This window comes from Lactuca saligna, chromosome 6, assembly GCF_052625555.1.
Source record: "Lactuca saligna cultivar CGN05327 chromosome 6, ASM5262555v1, whole genome shotgun sequence".
In the NCBI taxonomy this organism is placed as follows: Eukaryota; Viridiplantae; Streptophyta; class Magnoliopsida; order Asterales; family Asteraceae; genus Lactuca; species Lactuca saligna.
Genome location: NC_136422.1, coordinates 3,716,126 through 3,723,186, shown reverse-complemented (window position 1 = coordinate 3,723,186; position 7,061 = coordinate 3,716,126).

Sequence of the window (7,061 nt, the reverse complement as noted above, 5' to 3'; positions counted from 1 at the left end):
TTTCATTTTTCATAACTTGAGGATAAGTTATGGAGGTCATTAAACATTAACTAAATCATTTTTCTAACAACTAAATTATCACATAATTCATGATCTAACTAAAATAAAAAACAAGACAATTCTAAATCAACAATTTTAGAAACAATTTGGTTTATCATCTAAAACAACAATTATTTAAATTTTTTGACAATTATCTTGTGGTTGGATGAGTACAAGCACTACCATATCATAAACAACATTTATAATGATACAAAATAGTTTGTGGTAGTGTTCCTAATCCAAACCAGGCCAAAAAAACTCTAGTTTCTACAAACAGGGCCTTCAACTCGTCGCGTGCATGAATTGACTCGCCGAGTTGCCCTGCTTACTGAGAGGACTCATTGAGTCTGTTTATGTACTCGATGAGTTCACCAATCAGAGGCAAAATTTCGACCTTTTCAACTTTGAAAAACTAGTAAGCATCAAATATAATAGAAAACAATCCTAGGCTCTGATACCACTGTTGGGTTTTGAGCACTATAACACTCCTATGTTGCACATGCAACCCTAAATGCTTTGGATCTATGTTTTCTCTAATTCTACATGCATTTTGTTTTTCCATAGCATTTACCCTAGCTAGCATAAAAATAAAGCTATATAACAAAAACTTAGTTTGGATGCTTACCTCTTGAGTAGGGTAGAGTTCTCGGCCTTTGAAAGCTTTAGCACCTCAAGTGTGATGCCTCTATTGGTTCACAAACACCAAAATGCAAAAGGAGGCTTGAGAGAATAAGTTGGTTATATCCAAAATATGGTGTAGCTGATTTTGACTCTATAGGGTCTATTTATAGTGTTGATGATGCTAGGGTTACACTTTGCAAACCCTAATAACCATGACTTTCCACATTCTCATGCTCCATGGGTTTAACCTCCATGGACTATTCATGGATTAGTTTAGCCCACCTACATGATCATGGATCATTGGCTCACACTACAAGAATGATTGATTTACATAATCAACCCCCCTATAATTAATTAGTCTCTTTTGATCACAAAATTAATTCCAAACTAATTCTTGATCAATTGTAATTAAATAATAATATGGTTTCATATTAATATATTATACTTGTAATATATTAATAAACCATATACAACCTTATTCTCAAAATCCATCCTATCAAGTTGCGTTGGTGAAGGCAACCCAAAAAGGACCATTCTACAATCGGGTCAAGTACATCCTAGTTATAGTTACGGGTAGACACCAAATCCAATACTTACCACCTTTTTATTGGGACATTGAGTACATTGAGTCTATCAAGAGGTCTAGACTTCATATTTGGACCTTGTGAGGTCCATAGAGTCCAAAGGTCCAAGCTTTATTCATCCATATAAGAGTATTTGTGTTTAAACACCTTCATTAGAGTTGTATTATCATTTTGGAGCAAAATGTGCCATGCAAGAACGTAGAGATCGAAGCTTCATGTGAAATTCGAGCCTTAGGAGCCTAGATCTAGAGTGTGGAGTGGTAGATCTGCTTTCATTGTCTGAATGAGAATTCAGACTGAAGTGACTTGCAGAGTCAACGAGCTACTCGACAAGTCGGCTAGGGTTTTCCTCAATGAGTCTGGACATGGGTAACTCGGCGAGTTGACAAGACAACTCGACGAGTTGAGTTGGGTTTTCGCTATGTTCTGAAGAAACAAGGGGGACTCAGCGAGTCACATAGATGCACTCGGCGAGTCAGGCCAACATGAACAGTTGACTTTTGTTGACTTTAGGGTTTGGTCAAGGCAGGGAGAATGGGAACCATGAAGGGATAAAATGGTCTTTTACCCATTCCAAGAGTTTGAGAGAGACAATAACCTTGTTTATTTTGAGTCGTGATGTAAGTGATAATTAGAGATTAGTATCTTATGTGTTGGGCGGAGGCTATTACAAGATTCGTGTACGAGAATATTACTTGCTAACTTACGAGGTGAGTCTTCTCACTATACTTTACCTAGAGTGGTAATCCTTGTGTGACTACATGGTCTTATGTGTTATATTGAGTATTGTGATACCCTGCATCATGTCTTTGTGATTTGTGTTGTGTATTATTCTGAGCTACTGAGTTAGGACCGAAGGGTCCACCTGAGCTGTGGGACCAAAGGGTCCCACTGAGACACATTAACGAGAGGGTTTTATTGACTTATAGCCTCGAGTGGCTAATGAGTTATGTGTGGTATTTTGGAGAACTCACTAAGCTTCGTGCTTACTGTATTACATGTTATGTGTTTCAGGTACCTCTCAGGATCACTGGAAGGCACCGACTTGATAGTACACACTGGAGCGAGATTATTGTTGACATTTGAGATACTTGTGGTTTTTGAGAAAATGTACATGAGTATTATTGTGTTTTAAAATGAAAATTTTGTTTGAAAATTTACGGTGTTACACCTTTGACCCATTGGTATGGTGAGGAGACTCACCTTTGTTTGCTAAATCCGAAAGCTACTCACCTAACAGTGTTGAACAATAATATCATTACCCAAGGTTAGGACTGAACACATCCAACCGAAGGACCCCAAACCCTAAGTCCTTTCACAATTGCCTAAAAAGTATTCCTTTGCTAATGGGCCCAAAGTCCATGTCCAAAATCATTAATGGGCCTCATGGCTCAATAAAACCCAACCATAGTATCCATGGTCAAAAAAAGATAAGCTGACCCACTAACTCCAAAACATGACCAAACCCAATGAATAGTTAAGGCCCAAAAGCTTACAAGCCCAAAATAAGTCCAACCCCATATGAGGTGCGCACGTCTTGCGTACCATGCTAGTACGCGCAACGTACTGAGTCCTTGAGCTGTACGCGTGACGTACTCTAACTTACACCCAATGTATAAACAGATTAAGCACTTTCTTCCATTAAGTGCTTAATACTCGATGCTCTAACGTCCAATACCAGATTTGAGCTTATTAAGACATCCTAGGGCATAAAGTTGGCAACTTTATGCCCTTGTGTGATATATGGGACTTAAAACTTCATTCTTTACATTAGGACTTCATATAAAGATTCCAACTCATGCATGGAGTCTAGAAACTCTTCAAGCTAGCACCTTTATGCATCTAGCATGCTCCTAAAGTTCAGATCTAACCATTTCAGCCTATAGAGTTGCTCAACTCAAGTCCAAAAGCAACTAAAGGGAACAAATAGAAAACCCTAGCTAGATCTAATAAATAAGATGGAAAGATCAAATCTTTATACCTCCAGAAGCTCTTTAAGGTGAATTAGATGCAGATCCTTGAAGCCTAATGCCACTCCAAGCTTGCTTAGCAACTCCTTTTTCTTGAATGGATACTAAAATGGCCACAAATACACTCCTTAAGCTCAAAAATAATCTCACAAGGTATCTCTGGTGTAGAAAGGAAAATTAAGGCTATGGAGGCTGGTTAGGGTTTGGTCCAAGAGGCTTAAGGGTATTTAAATAGGTGTCAAGTCCAAGAATTAGGGTTTTGGCCCTCTGTCGCATACACCCTGTGTACCGATACATACACCCTGCGTACGCGGCCACCTTCTGCGATCATGCATTCCTTCGTACGCAAAGCGTACTCCTAGAATACGCCTCGCGAACTAAGGGACTTTTTATGCCATCTTTTCCTTTTTAAAGGTCTAAAGATGCATACCTGATTTGGAGTGTTACAATTTTAAATTTGACCGTTCACTGGTCATATGGGTGGAAAGTGCAACAAAGGAGCGTGGCCACAGAGTGTCACACCGTGGTCTCTACTGCACCAAAACCGCAGTATGGGGGCGGTATTTCAAGCTGAGGTGGCAAACGAAGTGCACCCTCTACCGTACTTACTCCTCCATGCCTTACTAACCATGAAACTAAAGAACCAATCTTTTTTTCAACTTTTATTCTTTATAAAAAAAATTTAAATACAAAAGTTAATAACTTTTATCATTTTTCAATGATATCAAATTCAATAAAATAATTTTACTTTTTTTTTCAAATTCACACTGTTAATTTGTGTAGATTCATAACTTGAATATGAATTTACACGATGAACCCAAAAAATATATAATTTATTTTTTAGCATTTACAATGTGAGGTTATGAACTTATATATTTTTTGTTTTTTTTTCGATAAAGAATAAGCTTTAAATTTGAAAAAATATTTGATTCCTTGGAGAACCATTAATAATAGCTCTCTCCTCTCTCTCTCTCTCTCTCTATATATATATATATATATATATATATATATATATATATATATATATATATATATATATATATATATATATATATATATATATCAAAAATAATTTAGTGACTTTAAATAGCCAAAGAAAGTTCAGTAACCTAGCAATAAAAAACAAATAGAGAAATCTTTTGTTGGTCATAATAATCATATTGATAAAAAATAATAAATTTAATAGCTGTTTAAAACTTAAAACAAATTAAATAATGAAATAAACAAAAAAACCAAAAAAAACCAAAATTAAATGAAATCTTTACCTTATTTTAATTTTTTTGGGATTTTTAATTATGTACCCTAAGAACACATATAAACATTAATTGAAGTATTAATTATAAAAAATATTATCATAATTAAATTTGATAAGCATTAATTAAATGTAAAATACATTAATTATAAATAATAGTATTTATGATTAATGTTTATCACATTTAATTATGATAATGCTCTTAATAATTAATACTTCAATTAATGATTTTTATATGTCCCTTAAGGCACATATTAGAAAATCCTTATTTTTTTCGGATTTTCTAATGTATGTTTTAAAACACATATAAAAAACATTAAATATCATAAATATTACCATAATTAAATATGAAATTCATTTATTATAAGTAACATTGTTATAATTAAATGTGAAATACATTAATAATCTCTATAATTCTAATAAATTTCGTTGTAAAAAAATGATTTTCTAATATATGTCCTAATAACATATATAAAAAGCATTAAGTATCATAAATATTACTGTGAAATTTATTTATTATAAGTAATATTATCATAATTAAATGTGAAATATATTAATAATCTCTATAATAAACGAATTTCATATTTAATTATGATAATATTTTTGATATTTAATGCTTTTTTTTTATATGTAATTAGGATACATATTAGAAAATCTTTTTTTCTTTAAAACGAAATTTATTAAAGTCACTAGCGTTTAAATGGGCATGTAAACTTTACATTTAAACACCCAAATCTGCAGAATATTCCCCGAAACTTTTGTTGGATGATTTATTTCGACTGGTATATGTTAAATTTGCTTTAGCAAAGAGTTTAGTTTAAAAATAACTAAAAAGAAGTGTTTTTTTTTTTTTACCCTAAATTATAATGCAATAAATTACTTCACTCAACGATACACCAACATGATAAACATTTTTTCGATTTTTTAGATAATCATCATAAATGTCTAAACGGTAAGTATTGTAATCTATAGTGAAAAGTCAAATATTTGGTTTTCAGAATAATTTAATCATGTAGGTGAAGAAATCAATACAGTGACTTTTGCATGAAACTTTTCATGGCATTTATTATTATATTAAACGTTTAGATTTTAATATGTATAAATATAAAAATTTCGCAAACGTTAAAAGTATTCTCAAATTTCGGTATCAAACTAATAGAAAATTTCAACTTTATCCCCATTAGAAAATAGTACAATTAATAAAAAAATATTACAGATTTTTTTTTTCCTACCATCGCTTAAAGTTTACATATGATCACTAGTTTCTTAATTTATTTAGAACATTTTCAAGGGGAGTTTTTTTTTGAGCTTATTATTATTATTTTTCTTCAATTAAATGGTCAACACTGTTGAATGAAATAATTTATTTGGGTTTTTATTGAACTCAATTATTGAGTGATCAATATATTTTTACATTTAGAATATCTAAGCCTTATCCTTTAGTAGCATTTCATTTTACGCCATAAATATATTTTAATTTTTAAATGTTTGTTATTTGTTAACAATACAATTCATTCTACTATATATAATATAAATTTATTTATGAAATATAAATTTTATATAAACTAAATAATGTTTTTAAATCCTTTTTTATTTTTTTTTATAATTATGACATTATATATTTTTTTTAATATTTTTTTGTATATAAAGTAAAGACCCGACATAATTATATTTATATATTTTTATGTTTGTGACATTGTGGATATAATGTGTATTTAAAAACAATTATTTAATTGAGGAGAGATATATAACAGTTTAGATAAACAAAAATATATCAGTTAGTTTAAGAAAAGCAAACTATTGAAAGATTAATTGTTACAGATGTTATTTAATTATAGTTTAAAGTTGTAGGAACGATGAGTTAAAAATTATTTTTGGTCTTAATATCAGGTAGTCATAGGAGATGATCTAAGAACAACAAAAACTATATTTAAGCAATAAGTTGTTAAATTAAAGAAACGTTATAAAAAGAATAAATTGTTAACGTAAAGTTTTATAATCATCAAATATAATTAATTTTGAATTTACTTTTTATATAAACAATCATAAAAAGTATTGACAAACAATTTTGTCGATTAAACCGTCTCCTCTAAAACATTATTCTGAAAATTTCAATGTGCTAAATAACATGAACATAGGCTTGGCGGTAAGGTCAAAGTTAAGTTATGACGAGCCTTGGCGGCAATGTAAAACTCACGCCATAACAAAATAAGACGTGCATTGACATATTGTTTGGCACACCTAAAGATGCGTCGTGACGCGCTTTTAAAAACTATGGAAAATTCGATAACACCCAAATCTTGAGCACTACCTCAGTGCTCCTCATGACCCGATGCCCAACCTCATCCCAACACATCGGGGTCCTGCACCTCCAACCATATAACATCTCGAATGAGGCCCGGTCGATACCGGCATGATAACTATTATTGTAAGAAAACTCTACCAACAGAAGGTACGTATCCCAACTTCCCCCTAAATCCATCATGCATGCTCGAAGCATGTCCTCCAGTGTCTGGATCATCCTCTCACTCTGACCGTCAGTCTGAGGGTGATACGCCGTGCTGAAATATAACTAAGTGCCCAGATCCTCGTGGA